Source organism: Dermacentor andersoni, chromosome 1 (genome assembly GCF_023375885.2).
Source record: "Dermacentor andersoni chromosome 1, qqDerAnde1_hic_scaffold, whole genome shotgun sequence".
NCBI lineage: Eukaryota > Metazoa > Arthropoda > Arachnida > Ixodida > Ixodidae > Dermacentor > Dermacentor andersoni.
In genome coordinates this window covers 201,596,713-201,615,558 of record NC_092814.1, presented here as the reverse complement: position 1 = coordinate 201,615,558, position 18,846 = coordinate 201,596,713, and the positions used below count along the sequence as shown (strand labels likewise).

At 42.8% G+C, this 18,846-nt stretch overlaps 1 protein-coding gene and 1 long non-coding RNA gene across 3 annotated transcripts in view; one reads left to right on the top strand and one right to left on the bottom strand.

Annotated features, from left to right (window-relative positions):
- LOC126547083 (RYamide receptor-like) overlaps nt 1-18,846 on the top strand; it is a 295,145-nt gene that overhangs the window by 254,866 nt on the left and 21,433 nt on the right. The window lies entirely within an intron of this gene.
- Nucleotides 1,617-16,888, bottom strand: LOC129380848 (uncharacterized). Of its 2 annotated transcripts, none has more exons than XR_008609066.1 (4): nt 16,557-16,888; nt 14,744-14,849; nt 12,173-12,242; nt 1,617-4,811 (listed from the first exon to the last, which is right to left on the bottom strand). It is a non-coding gene; the product is annotated as an uncharacterized lncRNA (long non-coding RNA). The 2 variants fall into 2 exon arrangements; XR_008609067.2 differs by lacking the exon at nt 16,557-16,888 and adding an exon at nt 15,688-15,910.

Below are 18,846 nucleotides of genomic sequence, written 5' to 3'. Positions count from 1 at the left end.
ATTCGTAAACGTTGCAAAAAATGCGGGAGAGTGGGCAGTTATGTGCATACGTGCCTGCGCTAAGCTGAAACATTATGTTTCTCAAATTGCTTCTGCTAGGAACCTTTGGTTGTGTGCTGAAGAAAAAAAAATTGGAGGACGCTTAAGCTTCGCCTTCAAGAGTGGAACGCGATAGCGTTATCGCACACCGTTCGCACCGCCTACTCAAACGCGCTACGCCAGCCAAACGTCGCGATCGGCACAGATAGCCGGGCCCCGACGCGCCATGAAGGCGGACGCGATCATGGGGCGAGTAGCGCGCCACGTGTCGGGGCAGCGCCGTACATTGCGAGGAGGGGGTTTTCTGTGTTTGCCGCAAGATGGCTCTGCGTGTGCGCAGAGCGCAGAAGAAATGTAGCGGAAACGTACTTCGCTACTCGTGAAACTGCGACTTCTGTAAGTTACATGGTCATAAGTACCGATATACACCGCAGTACAACTTTCTACGGCACGTTTCTAAGGCAACACCGCATTCACTAGAGGCGATTTTGTCCCGTTTTGAAGTAGCGAACTCGTCGCTGAGTGGTACACTCTAAGAACAGTTTACACCCTTTGGCTTGCCCCTTCTGCCACACGAAAATAATCGTCATCTGCCTTGATGCGTTTCCTTTCTTTATCGCTGTAAGCCCGGAACTTTCCAGTGACGAACGGCACGCGCGTTATCAGAAGGGGCACTCCAAAGGGTGTAAACTGTTCTATGCTGATAACGCGCGTGCCGTTCGTTACTGGAAAGTTCCGGGCTCGCAGCGATAAAGAAAGGAAACGCATCAAGGCTGATGACGATTATTTTTGTGTGGCAGAAGGGGCAAGCCAAAGGGTGTAAACTGTTCTTAGAGTGTACGCTGTAAACAAAAAAACACCCAGATGGGCGTTTTTTGCTTGTCCTCTAGCGCACTCCCTTTTGTACATCTTTTTGCTCCCATTGAAAGGGCGTACTATAAAACTCCCATTGACGTGGGCATTAATTGGGCACACAACGGGGGTACCGTATACGCCCACTTCACCCCCCCCCCCTATTTGACTGGGAGGTACAATGGGAGTATTGTGAAGGAATTAAAGGCATTTTAGTTTAGGTGCGGCAAGCTCGTAGCGAAATGCATGGTGGCGCGGGTCACGCGCTTACGCAGTACCAGACGGAACACCGCAGGCCGAAATGTCGAACGCCGGCGATCAAGGCTCTAGGGAATTCAGCCGTCCGTGAGCTGCCACCCGAGCAGGCGTCGCACCTGCTCGGAGCGAACGCCGGCGTCCGACACCTTGGCCTGCGGTGTTCCGTCTGCTGCTGCATAGGCGCGGCGTACCGCCACGAAGCATTTCGCCGCGGGCTCGCCACACGTGGTCCAAACGACGGCACAGGGCCACCGCTGAATCGACCAAGTCACGCGCATACGTGGTCCAATGGCGAATGAACCCGTCACCGCACGTCTTCATTTTTTTTCCCTTTCGCTGATCACAGAGCCCCTCTTTGCAAAGCTTTTATACAGTCGTCCTAGCTTATCGGCAGTGCCTCCGAGGCCAGCAAACGCCTTCGCGAGCAGTTGCTACTTGCTGAAAGGAAAAATGCACGAGACACACACTGACAGTGAAGAAAATTTATTTTACACCAAATGTAAGAAATATAATATGTTCACTTCCGGGCCCAAAAGAAAGCACATTTCTGCCCCAGTAAAACAATTGTCTGGATTTTAAAAAAGAGCACTGTACATTGTAAGCATGCCAGTTGCTAGTATTCTACATGTCCTAATACAATGAAATTAGTAAATGAAAGAAATGCTAAGAAATCTTATCTCGTTTCATACTGAACTGTAACTACAGAGCCATGTGTTTGAACTGTTACTTTGTACTGACGCTCCACACTTTTGCACAGACTATATATTGAGCTCGCTTGACTAAGAGTAAAACTTCATTTGGCCTAGTTGGCACATAATTCTGAACTTAAAACTTACAGCGCAAACACCTAAGACGAACCGCAAAAGGCAGATACGACACACGCTGGCGCTAACTGACAACTTCTATATTTCTTCGTCGTCGATGCATATATATGCCCTAGGCCACACAACTGCACAGGCACACACATTACATTACAGAGATCTCCCAAATTATCACATATGCAAACGTAGGAACTCAAATTCAGATGGGTGCAGGGACAAAGCTATGTCACTGATGCAATTATCATTTTGCCTTTTTATGTGATAGGCCTCTAAGGCAAGCCGCTCAAGCTCATTCATGCTTTTGCCAAGAATCGATGTCCCATCAAGTCGTGCCTCACAATTTTTGCAAGAGTTTATATGCGCAACAATGTGCACTCTTCTATCTACATTTTTGTTTACTTTTTGTGCATGTTCCCTGCGCGGTCCCTTAAACACATAAGGTCATCTATCAACTCAAGAAAATTGCTTGCAGGCATAGTGTTCCTTTGGCGTTTTCTGCACCGAACAAGCTTTTAAAGCTATGCTCCCGCACCTGCGGAGAGGGCAGAGGAGGACGCCAAATTCGGCATGATGCTTCATACGTGTTGTGCGCGGTCGGCGTGGTTTATACAATTCACTCTCATGTGCTAAGACATAGCTTGGCTAGATAGGGCATTGCATCAATGAGCGACTCAGGGAACATGCGCAACAAGTAAACAAAAATGTAGATAGAGGAGCGCACCTTGGTGCGCATATAAACTCTTGCAACAATTGTGAGGCACAACTTGATGGGACGTCGATTCTTGGCAAAAGCAAGAATGAGCATGTGCGGCTTGCCTTAGAGGCTTACCACAAGAAAGGCAGGGCGATAATTGCATTAGTAAGATATCTTTGTCCCAGCATCCATCTGAATTTGACTTCCTACGCTTGCGTATGTGATAATTTGGCAGATCTCTGTAATGTAATCTGAGTGCCTGCGCGGTAGTGTGGCCTAGGGTTTATATTGCATCGACGACGAAGAAATAATGAAGTTAGCACCAGTGTGTGTTGTATCTTCCTTTAGTGGTTCGTCTTAGGTGTTTGTGCTGTAAGTTTAAGTTGCATGACTAAGCCATTCCTAATTAACAGTGGCTGGTATAATGAGGCCGATCAGTGGTATTTTGCATGGACTAGCACACAAATATGATAAATGTCAAAGTACTAAATTAAGAAATTGGGACTCATCACACAAACAAGCTACATAATTTAGTGCTGGATTTCTGAGCAAGCTATTAAAAATTATTGTATTTTACGAACCAGAACCCACCTTCTGATTATGACACATGCCATAGCGAGTAACCCGAATTAATTTGGACAACCTGGGGTTCTTTAACATGCACCTGTCTAAGTACACAGGTGCTTTTGCATTTCGCTCCCACTGAAATGCGGTTTTGTTTAAGACTACATTTACGAAAGTTCCAAACACGATCCCCCCTATATTTTTACAGTGGGTGCTCTTTAAATGGAGCCTCAAGGTGCCAGGGAAATTGGTTCCATTTACCAGGCATTATATTTACTGAGAGACATTGCAGAGAGCCAACCAATTATCAGGATGGTGTCCTATTTAAGCGGCAGTTTCGAAGCGATTTTCGTTTATCGAGATTCCACTGTAGTCCATAATAGTGGATGAGTTGTGTTCTGCATGGACACATTAGCATGGCTACCATGTTTAGTTGAATATTGTGCAAGCAGCAACATTTCACTGTAGCCAGTGCAATATATAAAGCCAGCAATGTAACATGTTGCAAATGCAGCCACGAACAAGTACCTTCCCTGATCATATCCAAAAGCAGCATCTTTATACGAAATTAGTCATGCTTTCTCCCGTTTAAGTGCCTTGTTTTCAGAAATCAAATCCTCCTTATCACATTGACCTCCAATTGTGTCATTCCCCGAGCTGAGGTCATTTGAGATTGCATTTAATTGCCCTTCAAATAGCATATTGGTCTTATTTAAAAAGCACATGGCATCACAGTGACCACCTAGACATAGAATTCGAGCTGCAACACAGTAGCAAACATTCTGAGGTAGAAGCCTAACTATTCTTTTGAATTTGGATGCATGCTCAAAACACTGCTACGCAATTGCAGACAGGGCTGATAGTGTAGCAACCAGGACAGATTTAACGGACATAAAGGAGCAAAATTGTGTGAGCTTCGAATTATTATTCTCTCTGAGGAACCATGCTGTCCAATTATAAAACGGGGAACAAAATAAAGTAATTGGATAGCAAATCTGCATTTCATTAAGTAAATAAAATACTGTTCATGCTACCTTCCAGGGTGCACACTACATTCCCTTTCCTTGAATGTGAATTTGCTACCTTTCCATGGGTTGCCAAATGTATAGGTGTATTGTTGGTCAAGGGTGGTGGAATGGATATAGGTCTCAGGCTAGAGGAAATATTTAGAGAAGGAGACTTGCCAGGTTGAACAACGAATGTCTCAGGCTGGAGCCATTTGGTTCTCTTGCAAAGATGTTGCCTCCAGCTTGAGACTTCCTTTGTTGGACAACTGTTGATGACTAATTTCGCCATCTTTTCATTTACCCTCGTCTTATTCAACCTATTGCTCCACGCAGCAGCTGCACTTTCTTTAAAAAATAAAGATATTAATGAGCTCAAAGGCTTTGTGCATGGCTGCATCCCCAAGTGCAAAAATTTGTTTGCAGAGTGAATGACAGAGTTGGTACCTTTCTTGAGAATTCAATAGGAAGAACCAAAAATTAAGCTAACAGACTGGTTATGACGACAAGTAAACATGAATTGATGTGGAGTGCCATTTCTTCATTTTGCACCAGGCTTGGGGCCAGCCAGACTTCTTCCTAAAATTGAGAAAATTTTTCTAATGAAATACATATTAAGAGTATTTTCTTCATAATCTGAAAATTTAAAAACATGGTTATTTGGTTATTCATATTTAGTTGGGAACAGTGCGAAGGACACTGACGAAATAAGGGCTTATGCAGTAATGCCACATAGTGCTGGCTGAGAACAGATTCAATTTTAGAACAGACAAACAGTTAAGTACTTTGGAATGCTTCCTAAAAGCCATAAAAAACCAAAGCAGGAAGCAGTTGTACAAAATAATGTATGTGCATGAAAAATGCATCTGATCATCGGTTCGCAGACATGTATGCCATTTGCTTGTCAGTTAACAAAACACGTGTTACACTGAAACATTTCTCCTACAATTTGGCAATTCTGTGGGCTTTCATTATTGCTCGGGTCAGTTGGTTTATGTTGTTACTGCTACTAGTGTACGGTGAAGTGCAATGTAGATGGGCAAGTACTACTGACAACTATGAACATTGGCAAATTTTGCTGCACCAGGATAACGCATGCATTGTCCCGCTGCAGCGAAACTTTCCAGTAAACATTCACAGTTGTCTGTAGCATTTTCCCATCTGTCTCACCTCACACTGTTCCATCTATAGCGCTTCACCATACTGTAATATGCACCACCGACACGAAATTCTACCCTTCTGAAGTTCTTACTGCTACTTCGCACTCGTCACATTCAGGCCGCCAGGCGTACTGAGCCCAATGTAGTATAACTGCATAGACTGGCAGCTCCTGTCATGGACTTATTCTGGTGTAATGGCACCACAGAAGCAAACGAAGACAAAGACATGCAGGACACAAGTGCCTAACCTCAACTCTCGCTTTAATAAGAAAACAGACATCATATACATCACATAGTGACAGGAAGTGATGTCATTAATTCAAAAACAAATTCTTTGTGTAATGTAGCTGAGAATGACTGATGCATTTGTCCTTTTCGTGCTAATCTGCCAAAGCTTAATTATCTTATGTACATCTGCTCATAATTTTTGGCTACAAGTTTTGATGAACACAGGAACGAACCAATCTATTTTGCAGTGCATCACTATGTGCGAATGAGAGTTATTCCACACAAACTTCATTAGCCGCAATCTCAAATTAATACAATGTGTGTATGCAATGCAAGCATGACTGGATGGGAATGGCTGACTGTACATAACCTCCGTTGCACAGTGCACCGCCTGCAAATTGTGCTGCACGCAACAAATTAATTTGTTTTCCTGGCTTGTCTTTTTTTCTCATCAGAGCAAATCTCTCATCACATGTTTCATACAGAAAAAAAATTTTTGCCCGTAGAGACCAGCTACACAATTACCCATGAAAATTACAAATGCATACGAAACAACTGCAACCACTTTTTTACTTCATCTCATTCATTATATTCCATATTCATGCCTAATTTAGTTGCGCAAATCATTGTTTTCTCAGGCCCTTGTAAGGAGAGTTTTGTGCTGTAATAAAAGGCAGAAGCCAAAAAAAGGAAAAGGTTGGTTGTGGTTGAAGCACAATATGCATCTAGTGAGCTAGGCCGCAAGCGTTGTGTAGTCTGCTGCCATCATAAGGCCGTGCCTACATTGGACAGATGGGATGCTCTATTAATGCGAAATCAGGGAAATTGAGGGAGTATGAGTCATCCGTGTGAAACAATCCTCCATCACACAATGTTAAATACTGCAAAGAATGTGACTGCGGTCCTGTGTTCCACAAAACTTGCGTTGTAGCCAGGTATTACGACCTGACAACATGCAAGGTAATTGTGGCTTGCAACATTTAAAAAGTATGACGAATGTATCAGTGATCCATTAGTTGCACTGCATAAAGAATTTCTTTTAACAGATATCATCACATCATGTCTCCACCTGTTATTAAATATTGCCTGTTTCCTTATTTTAAAGCTTGAAGTGAGATCCGGTGCTTGTGTCATGTGCGTACATATCTTTGTTTACTTTTTGTGGTGTCATTACACCAGAATTTATATAACCAAATGGCCACACACTGCTTTTGTCACGTTATAGTGGTGCTTGCAAAGCCTCCCAAACAGCAGCCTATTTGGTCAAAACATGCTTTTGTACATATGCTCTTCCAAATAGAAAAGCTATCAAGAAGGTAACAAGAATCAAGAGCATTAAGTTAAATCCACTGCAATGCTTTACTTTTTTGCCTTTATTCCTTACACCTAAGTGGATAAGAAAGAGTGTGAATGTTACAGAAATGCACTAAATAAGTTGTTGAAATTATGCAAAAATGTTAACGCAACTAAGCATAGATTTATGTGCAATAATAGACACCAGTCTCAGTTTCTTTCCTTCTGACACAAACATAGTATATCTTATTCCTTTGGCATGAAGGAAAGCATATGTAGACCAGACAAGCTTATATTTGAATGAGAGCCTTCACGATTAAGCACCACTATAATGTGACCATAACAGTACATACACTGTAAACAGTGCCGATGACAGCCCAAATTTCATAAGTGCAACATGTTAGCAAAAGCAGCAACCATTAACCCAGAAACTAATCAAATCCCACAAAATAACAACAAGAAAAAAAAAAAGATTAATGTGTCAGCGCAGCACCTGTTCTCTGAAGTTACAGAAAAGTGGTATGCTTGTTAACAAACCTGAAACCACAGCACATTTGTATCTGACCACCCCCTGCCTCTTTATGTGCTTTCGTGCCTCTGACAAGGCATTACTGGATATTTATTTGCTTGTCTGTTGCAAAAACACATCAATTATTAGTCAGTGCACAGTGCACCATGCCATTTATCTATGTGGACTCACTTTGTGCCCTTAGCACTGCTCTCACCTATTCAGAACTAAGGATTGCAAAAAGACTTGTTCCACTTAAATCTACATGCCTTAATATGTGGGTTCTGCAGTTGAAATAGGGTAATTATAAGTAAAATGCATGACATGTTCTGATGAACTTTGTTTTCATAATCTAATTGTTTATTTGGGCACATAACCAGTCAGATCATTTGTACTAAAACAAGAAAACAAATTCAACACACTAGTTTATACTGGTTGGTGCTCTATTGACTTTAGTACACACATTGAACAAACGACAGGCAGTGAGAAATACCAACAACCACTAACTTCCACACGACATTATTGGTCACATGTGCACGATATAGCTACAAAAACCCAAACGAAAGTAGACAAAGAAAAAAGTACATTTTAACAGAAAAAGAACAAGACAAAAAAACCTTTTTTGGTAGCTAAGTCAGAATCAAGGTGTAAATGACAGCTATAGTTTGGCAAGCACACATGTAGTTACTTTGCTCAGTTCCTCAATATCCCAATTTCTTGTTTGACAGCAACACCAACGGGACATCTACGCATATCTATTGCACATGCCATTTTTGCTCGCTCCAAAATCCTTTCATGGTTATTCATTTAGTACCTGCTTCGCCTGTACTGGCATTGCAGGGGGGGTATACATTCTGTGTAATGTAACTTACATTCAAATCAAGCACACAAAGCAGGGAGGGAATTATCTTTGAAAACTATGCAAACAATTGCAGGCTGAAAAACCTTGCAGTCCCTTTCGTCCAAGGAAAAAACAATGTGAGGCATCACCTATAAGTAAAGGAAATTAATAAACCTTTTTAGTGTAATCTCTTTCTTGTGAGGTATGATGATAGCCTGATATGAATTTCTCTATCTCTACATGTTTGGAACAGTATATGCTTGAAATAATCTTAACTGAAGAGATTTCCCAGTCTTTTAAATCCTGCCATTGCAGCTTACCCTTACTCTCAGTAATACAAAGCCTTTTAGTATGACTTCCTATTACAAATCTAACTGCCATATTTTGAACATTTTCAAGCAGACCAGCTGACTCAATATTATGGGGATTCTAGCAAACATGTACTTATTTGATTAGTGAATGCACATAAGCAAAATACCGCTGTTCTTTGAGGTTTTCGGGACGCCAACAAAATGTGTATGGGTGGACACACGACAGCTACTACACCAATAAGCATCGTGGCCAACCAAAATTAAGTTTATTCCTATATGGGCGGGCGCGGCGGAGTGTGAGCAGACAATGGTCGGATTTTTCTGGAGTCATATACAAAGGAACCCCAACATAACGAATGCACTAAAATCAGCAATTTGGTTTGTTGTACTCAGATTCAACCGTTTAGTCAAATAAGTACATTTGCAAATGGATTGTTTTCCCACGGAAAGGGCCGCAGTCAGAAAACACAAATCTGAATGAGAAAAAAATTTTGAATTTGAGAGTCAGCGACCAAAATACAGTTTCACGGTGTGTTAATGATACCTTCACATAGGTAGCATGAAGCAAACCCAGCCTTGCTTTCGCATCCACCCTGTCCTCTTTGATACTGCCACACACAGTGGAACGACACCATCATGAAAAGTGCTGGCAGTGGAGGTGAATGCTTTGTCTGTATCAAACTTCAATGCATCTCTGAAACTACAGATTATGCAACCCCGTGTACTAAACACGGGGGAAGACTGTGCACATAATACCACGCCATATCAGCACGTCTAGTCTTTCCACACGCAGCAGATCACCTCTAGAACAGGGTGTGCAGGCTGCAGATGTGCTCAGCTGCGCTCACAGCCATGGCGCTAGAAAAGAAGACGCACGGACTGGGCCCTTCTGAGGGCCCCCTTAAAAGCTCAGTTTGTCATTTTTTGTTTCTGTAATAGGCTAGTGATAAAAGTGAATTTGCTTCATGCCTATTAAGAAATGTTGTACACATGGTAGAAAAATTATGAAAGTAGAACATTTTATTACTTTTCACCCCTCTCAGTTGGAATATCGTACAAATGCATAAGCAGCCATTTTTGCCTTGTTTCATCTAAGATGTTTTTTTCATGCTGAAAGAAAGGCATGTGTTTAAAAAATAAGCTTGGTTGCAACATGTAAAGGAATTATGTAATGTCACAAGGGTTCCTGAAATCAAAATATATTTGTGATTTCTTTGCGACTGGAACACTCAAAAGGAAAACGACCTTTTAAACAGACTAAAACAAAGCCACAGCACATGCACCCATACTAAGCCAGGGACTGTATCAAGCTATGAGAAGACTTTCAAGAAAGAATCTTTCCCGGTTTGGGAAAATTCTTAAAACAATGGTTAATACCTGGCCCCACGCCTTAAATCTAGAAGGAATAAAGTTCTTAAGCTACTCTGTGTTCTTTCTTGAACCCAACAAATGTGCCTAGAAAAATGGGTCAAGTCTACATCTTGCCGCATCTGTGGCAAGGTGTGAACAAAAAACTCGCTTTAGCTGGCTGCAGTGCTCCCTGCGATGAATATTCAGGCAGAAAATTGTTACCCCAGTGTGACTGTGCACCCAAGAAAACAAAATGTGGTAGACTACATCAATGCAAACGGAAAAATCTTTAGTCCATGCTTGCTGGCAACCTGTGTCTGTATTGGCCTCTAGGAGAATTGTGGCCCCCACGTGCTGGAATATTTCCGTGGCATAGAAAACATTGTGTGATACCAGCTATCAAGTGCTACCATGAAGTAGCTACCAGCTATCAAGCTATCAAAAGAGCTATAGGCAATTTTGCTGCAATAACAGTACTGTTTTTATAGCATTCGTTGTGGGGAGTGCAGCTTGCCCCTTTTGCCGGAGTTCTTGCTGAACGGCGATTTATTATCAGTTTGTTATATGTGGAACTTGAACAGCTTATATTTTTGTCTCCTCAATCCACACTTCTGCTGCACTTTTGCCAGCATCTCTACACAGGGTGTCTTGACTGAGGCCATACCAAGTAAGCACGCTACAAGCCTTGTGTGCATCGTTTTCATGACTCTTTCGATGACCAAATTTCATTTTCAGTGACTTTATCAACTAAGTATCTAGCGGCAGCTTGAACATGGGTACTCATGAGAACTCGCACCAGGCTTGGTCAAATACGTCCAGCACTGCAGCACTGAGTAGTGAACCATGCTGTAAGAGTTGGCAACTAAATTGCCACCTTGTGATTGAAACTTTTCATCCTTACAATCAAGGCTTCAATTGCCCAGCCAGCGAGCTGCAGCAAAGGTGTGAACTATAGTCATCTGATGTCACATTCTATGTCATAGCGATAGCAGGTGATCCCTCCAGTGGTGGCCCTCAAGGCCAACAGGCATCCCTTTCTATGCACGTGCTTGTGTAGGACTGGGGAGATGGTGCCAGTTTGTTCTTCAGCATTAACACTGTTCACGCTGTATCAGGAACACATTTTCTTACTCAGTGCAATAGCCCTTGAACCTACATAATTGCCAATGAGTCCTTTGTCGACCAACCTTTCCTTTGCCATGTCATTTCCTTCTGCCTTGATGTCACAGCAACTTCAGCTATATGAAGCAATGATGGTGTTTGAGTACCCACACAGCCTTGCAGCTTTCCAACCTGAACATTGCTTCATTAAAAGCTGACATGATTTGGTCTCAGCAGACAGATCAGAGTTTAAAAGAAGCCTTAAACTTCTTTCAAAGTCATTCTAACCTTGTCAATAATCCCGTGCCTTTTGATGTGTTATTCAGCATTGTCCAAAGCAAGTCGGCTCTTAAAAATCAAAATAACAACTTTGTGAGGCCACCTACTAGGCTACCACTGTCTCTTCAGCCAGCCTGAAGTGTCTTGCAGCCATCAAAGCTGGAGTGCAAAAAAAACGACAAAGAAAAGTGTGGCAGACAAAATGCTCATGGAAATCCATATGTTTATGGACTGTTACACTGACTGAAAAAGATGGTGGCTTCCCAATACAGTCTTGATGTACGTAGCTGTTTCAGTCACGAATAAACAGCCAGTTGCGCAGTCCCGCACAAGCACAGTGTACAGATGCCCATGGATTAAAATTTGTTGTGTGTGCATGTGGTACAGTGTACCACATTTCATGTTCCTGAGGCTGCAGTACACTGGGAAGACTGGTTGCAACTTCAATAGTAGGCCCTTAGAGTATTGCAGCCCTTTGTTCATATTTTGCTGCAGATTGTATCAAATGCGAATGCAAATTGTTTTGCAGGACACGTCAGTTCAGTTCAAGCAATTAGACAGAGTAACCCAAGAAATAGTTTAAGCCTCGAAAAGGTCTTAATACAGTCCCTAGTTTAGTACAGGTTTTCGCCTGATGTTTTGGCTTCTTCTACGGTATAATGCTGTTGCTTGCTAGGTACTGGTGGTGTGATGTGCACACTCTCTTGTGTTGCTATAACGACAACTTGTAAAAAAGATTTTCCTTCCTAACAAACATTTGGATACAGTGCCTGTGAGCTCATCTTTTAACCTGTTTTTCATTTGATCTGTGCATTTACATTGAACGTAAACTAGAAAATATCAGTACTGAGAATCATAAAAGAACACACCTGTGTAACGATTCTGCCGAGATCGTGGGAGTGGTCCAGCCACAGGATGCAACGCAGGTAGAAAGGCCTCCTGAGTTAAAGCAAAATAACAATCGTTGTAAGATGCGAATAAAAAATTTTATTCTGTGAGGCTTTCGGCATGTATACTAATTACCACATTTGTATGTAAAATAGTTTTGCATAATAGCTGAGCAAGGTTAACGTCTCGCCCTGTGACTGTCAGCCAATGCTACTCATGGCAATGGTGGCAAATATGGCACATCCTTTCAAATGGAACTTTTGTGGGTTACATGAATTTAAAAGAACTTAGGTTTACATAATACATAACACCTGTGGTTAGAAGGATGTCTTGCATGCAGCACCAATGCCACAAGTGGCACTGCTTAACACTTCCAGGGCAAGACTTAGTACATAAACAATACAAATGTGCAACAATGTGAACAGGTGGTTAGCTGCTGCTATAACTCAAAGATTGCATGCATCATGTAGATGTGAATGCAGCTCCCATCAGGAGCGAGTTGCCCTTTAGTGCACTTCTCTTCCTCTTTTGCCTTCATTGCATGTTGGTGCCATATGGTAATAATGAACAAAAATTAAGCACTTCAGTTCCCATTCTTGTTTTACTACATGCTGTAAAGTCATCTAAGTGCGCTTAATACTCTTAAGAATGTACTTTAGCCATTTTGTCAATATTTTTCGCTTGGCTTCACTACACCTTAATGTAGTGCAAATTCTAGACAATGCTTACAAAAAAACCTACTCCACACAATAACACCTCCAAGTAACAGTACACAGTCTATGGCTTCGAGATGTGTACATACATACTTTATACATGGTTACAATGAAAATATAAGTGGCTGTTCTAATACGCACACTTAGCATACTGCATAACAGTCACCTGGTTCCAAAATGGCTTTTTGTTATCACACATAGGACGGCCACAACTATAAATTTAATTCTGGCAGTAACTTAAGCCACGGCCAAAACCTTCATAGTGCAATCAATGAAAATTTTCGAATTTAGAGCAGTTAGACATAAACAGGGCAAGTAGTTTTAAAGTGTTAAATAATGAACTGTTATGGAATATGGCGGTAGAAGGCCATGCGCCTGAAACATAGGTACTGTTTATCATATAAGCACATTCTTATATTTTTGCTTAGTTTCCTAGGGATTGCATCAAACAGTTTGCTTGTGTAAATTTTGCTACATGGCTGTATCGTATTAGCCCTTATCTTTTCACATTTGGCTTACTGCAGCTTTATGCCCATGCATAAAGCTACTACTGCTACCACTTTCTACACTACTACCTACTACCTACACTACTACCTTCAGCTGAAGGCCAAGCACTATGCTGTCCAACATACATGCATTTAACAACACCGAACAGTAGACAGAGAATGAGCAACTCTTTTAAAAAGTGCAGTTCTTTGGAGACACATTGATATATATCTGGAAAACAGAGATTTTTGCTAAAATTATAACTTAATATAATTGGTACTGAGCATAATGCATCTTGCAATAAACTTGCATTTACCGCACACCATTATACACACTGCGACCTCTGCAGCTTCTCCACAATCTGGCACAATGTGCTCAAGCTGCCTGTAAACCCTGGAAGGGGTCTATGATAGTTTAAGAAGCTTAGCAAACATGAGAAAGACCTAAAATGAAGGTCAGAGAAGCAAAGCAAATTTTTAACCATCCCTCTCTATGTTGCTATGAATGTCAAGGTTCCAGCAAATGATGTGTTTGAACTGTGTTTTTATTCGTGCAATACTAGAGAGCACATTTTTGCAATAATAATGTGACAGAGAAGAATGACAGAAACTAACTTAATGAATATTTTTCTAAACTTGCATGAGGTTTTCGTCATTATGCTGATGCACACACCTGCATACCTCTACTGTGAAGTCTTGTTTCAGTTTATTTTATTGTCACATAGTAATTTACACCATACACTTGTCCTGAAATACATCACGTTGGGCTCCTTCAGTATTTTTTGCTTACTGGAAACACGCATGCCTATACAGGGCAAGCACTCAATACATGCAAGACTGCCACGGGAATGGCCACTCGAGGTCGACTGTTAGTACAGCGCAAAGGACGAGGACTGAAGGAAGAACACAACACAGGCGCTGTCACACAGAAACATACTCAAGGCACTTTGCGAGATTCTCAGGCTTCTTTCATGCTCTAAAAACACATTATGTAGCACATATTGAGCCACAGATAGCTGTACTGGGAAATTTTCACGTTGCTCTACAATTTTATAATTGAGACTTTTTATCTAATTACATTTGAGAAGTTGATTAATTGATTAAGACTAATTAGGTAATTAGGCAAAATGCAGCAAATCCAAGTATTTCCAAGAGACAGGAAACAACATTACATAGGTTCTGTGCAGCTAGATGGCATATTCATATTTTTAAAAGTTTGCTAGAGTTACGTGGGATAACCTGCATACCTCCTATGGAACAGGTGTCACACCAATCACTCTAAGTAATGCCGCTAAACTAGCCATTGCGCTCAAAACATACAGGGTAAAAAAGCAAACTCTAGGTAAGAGCATACCAAGGCCTCTATTGCTGAAAAGGGAAACTGATGGGAGGCGCCCGATCTCCGGCCATGAAGCTGCTTCATCCTCACAGTTGGCAATGAAACGACCGCAGCCGCAGTCCTGAAATAAAAATGAAAAATTTGACACTACAGTGATCACACAGAACACAAAAAAGCTGGTCACAAGCTTATCTTGGAGAACATCTGCTGCTACATTAGGTTTTGTGTATTCGTCAGCTTATTGTTAAACTAAGCTTGCCAATATTTTATATCTTAATGGCTTTGCTCTTTACAAACCAATACCTTTGCCCAACTCATGCACATATGCACTACTTAAGCTATGAGATGTTTACTGATCCCTTACAATGAATGGCTTCTAAGACAAATTATTTCACACAAAAGGATGCATAACTTATGAGTGTTACTGACATTGAATACCAAGGTAGTACCTTTTTTTATAGACAATCGCGGACTTGAAGCACATTTTTCTCACAGATACAGGTTACAGGTTGATCGGTCTGCCCTTTTTTTTTTCCACCAGCAACAGAAATTTTGTTATTAATACTCGTGCAATATAGGATGACGCTGTGATGTGTGATATGATCCTGAGTTGAAAAGCGCAACTTCTTTGTGTTAATTTGGCACCTAGAATTCAATACTAAATATCTGTACCCAATAGGCAATGGCACAGCAGCAAAGTAATTAAACATTAAACAAGTTCAGGTATCCAGAGCACAGCGCCAGCTGTTGAATAACAACATTGCACAAGCATCGACTATATAGATATAACGTAGTAAGTGCACCGCAGGCGTAGTGGCGGCCTCAGCAAAGAACACAGGCATGGAGCGACGCGTCCGTATGACCTATCACCGGCAATGCTATCGCGTAAATTGATATATCTCGTCACGGCACGGGCACCGTTTTCTGCCGGCCGAGGTGCCGGCGCCACTGGTACTCACCTGCTCCGGCCGCCGAGGTTCAAGTGACGGCGTATCCAGTAATCAGAACCCAAGCAGGACACCTGTTACCGCCAAGCAGTACGCTAACAATAAAGAGGTTCTTATACTCTGACCGGCAGCTCATGCGGCGTTGACCCGTAGTGCCGTTGGAAGCTCACCACACGCTTTTAATACCACAAACGCGCCGCCGACATTTCACGCCCGTAGATCAAAGTCGACGGGCGCAGGCTCTACATGCTACGTGTCGCAGTCGCGCACTGCCTGCACAATCAACGACGTGGGCGCGAAGAGACACAGACGATAGAAAGGAGCGTACTGGCAAATCTGCACAATGCGCGCTAAGTGGGCGACCTACTGCACACAATCGCACGAGCTAGGGGATTGGCGCCACGTACGCGCCAGCTAGCAGATACCGCGCACAAAGAAGCGCCGCCGGTTCTTGCTCAAATGATCGCTGTACAAACACTCACACACGCGCACCGCAGTAAGCCCTTAACGAGCCGCCACATTTTCAGGCCGCGGTTAGGCGGCGAAGCTTAGCTCACCTCGCACTGCACGTAACTATTATGGTAGTGGCTTGCGCTTCGGGGATCATGTCGAATGCTCACATCCGCCCAATTAAAGACGCGGCAAAGTCCCTCATTATATAAAATCCTAATTTTTAAGTACACTCGCTTGACTCTGAGCACTCAAGTCGCCTCGATTACGACAAAGCTCGAAGAAACACAGTGATCGTGCAAAATGGTTCTGGACGGTCAACTGTCGCGCCATGTTGTATCGAGACCTTCAACAAGTCATATCAGCGCGTCTCCTCACTTAGAACACATGCACACTCATAGAACATGTAATAATCGTTCAAAGTCACTTACCGTGGAGTCTTGGGGGTTCAAAGCAGTGAGAAACATCAACCACGGTAGAAGAATGTGCCGTCGCTGGTCGAATGGCCGTCGCTGAAAGCTGCTTCAACGCGCGCGCGCGCGCTCCGAAGGCTGGTGTTCCTCCGCGCGTAGTTCCGACTTCGGCGTCCTCTGCAGCACCAAGGCGCGGCTACTCCGAACAGAAAAACAGCGCCGACACACATTGCGCGGGATATTTCGAATCTGACTGCAGAAATAATCCTACTGAAATTGTCGCTGCGGCTGACTGCCTTGTTGGTCATGGCTGAGTTATTCTTTTCTCTGTTTGGCTCGTCTCAATTTCCCCTACGCCACCGTTGTTCCTTGAAAACCCCCATTTTACAACCGCAATGCCCCTTCAAATGGGGTCGGGGGTATAATAATGGTTCTAGCTTATTTTACTTCTTCTCGTGGGCGTACTCATTTTAAGCTAGGGGGGAAAAATGGCATATCAACTGTTAAAACGCCCATATGGGCTCATTTGTGTTTACAGTGTAGGGTCTCCGTTTCACGCTCCGGAGACCCTGGTTCGATTCCCACCAGCTCATCTTGCAAGATGTTTTTTTATTTATGAAGTGCCTTCTGGGATTTATCGCTCACGGCCAACGCTGCTGACGCCGACACCGACGCCGACGACACCGGCTTTTCTGCGACACGAGCTCCTTAACGCTGTCGCTTTAAAATGGAAAGTACTGATCGGACAATGAAGCATTGTGTTATGTAGTAGAAGTCCTTTCAACCAATGGCTGGTCCTTTCAACCAATGCGGAATGGTTGAGTTAGTTGCGCCTCTAATAAGAAAAAAAAAGCTAAATCCCGACAAATATCAAGTAAAAGTAACGTACGCTAAAAAAGACGATAATCATGAAGGGCCGCAGCAATAGAAGAAGTAAGAGCCTGCGAGGCTTGAAATTCCAAGTTCAGCTCCTTAGCTCGTCCGCTTCACTGCGCCGACATTTCCTCGTTCAGTGAGAGCCCCTGCCTGAGAATTCGAGCACAAAGAGCGTCGAGAATATAGGATAAAGAAAGAAACCAGAAGTATAGACGCGTGACCAAGAGCGCAACCGGCCGAGATATAGCACGTAACTGTGCGGGGAGCGGAAATCCTCGCCGTGCGCGCCTCTCCGTGACCTGTCACCCGTCGGTGGTGCAGTGTAACTTCGCGCTGCGGGGCAGATTCGATCGGATTTACGATAACGACTCTCGGGCACGGATGCTTGGCCTGACTTCTGCCCCGCCAACCGCATTAGCCTGTGGCGAGGTGAATGCGCCTGTTGTGTCTTACCTGACGTATGCTTGGCCACACGACTCTTCGCGGGCTACCTGCGCTCCCATGCAAGCTGCATCAGGGCGTGTGATGCAAGTCTGCCAGCGATTTGTGCGCGCAAAAACAAGCCTAATATATAACGCTTTGCGTGGATACGTTCTGAGCCAACAGCGCCAATATATTATGACGCGCACGGCTGAAGCCTCTAACTTCATACGATCGGCAGCACGCGAAACATTACGGACTTTGTTAGTTCTGCTGTGTTGACAATTGTTATCTATTTATTACTCTTCTTTTTTGCTGTCTTGATGATGCCAGATCTTATTATAGGTTCAGGCGTCGCATGATTGACGAGACGCTGAGCTTTAACTGAAGGGTTGCAACAATTCGATACGTTTATAGAAAGCTGGGTAATCATGATTCTTTTGTTCGTTTGGTGATGCGAGGTGTGTTGAGGGTTGCAGGTACAATACTTTAGAGAAAACGCTTCGAAGCGCAAATAACCTCCCAGGTATAATCATTAGTGACCCAATTTGCAAGCAATGACGGCTTTTCGAATTCCTAGTAGCGCGATTAGGCCACCACGTGACCACTTGCTGTTTTAGGCAGCGCACATCCATCGCCAATTGCTCACAGGCCTACAAAAAATTTTACCCCTTACGAAATTGCACCCCTTACAAATAATTTTATAGAAGGCCTATATAAACTTTATAGTCATGTGTCTATGAAGTCAATAGACTTTCTATTGAGAATTCTTTAGACTAGTCTATTGAAAGTCTAAGGAATTATGGCCTTACACTTTTTCTAGACTAGTCTACAATATGTTTGTCTATAGAATGACTACAGAAAGTCCATAGATTAACGAAAATTCACTTTGGTAGACAAATTTTAGCAGAATGTCTATAGACAAAAGTTTATAGGCTAATGTAGTTCTACTTTTGTAGACTGAAGTATATAAAATGTCTATAGACTATTATAGCCTATTCCTACAGACCAG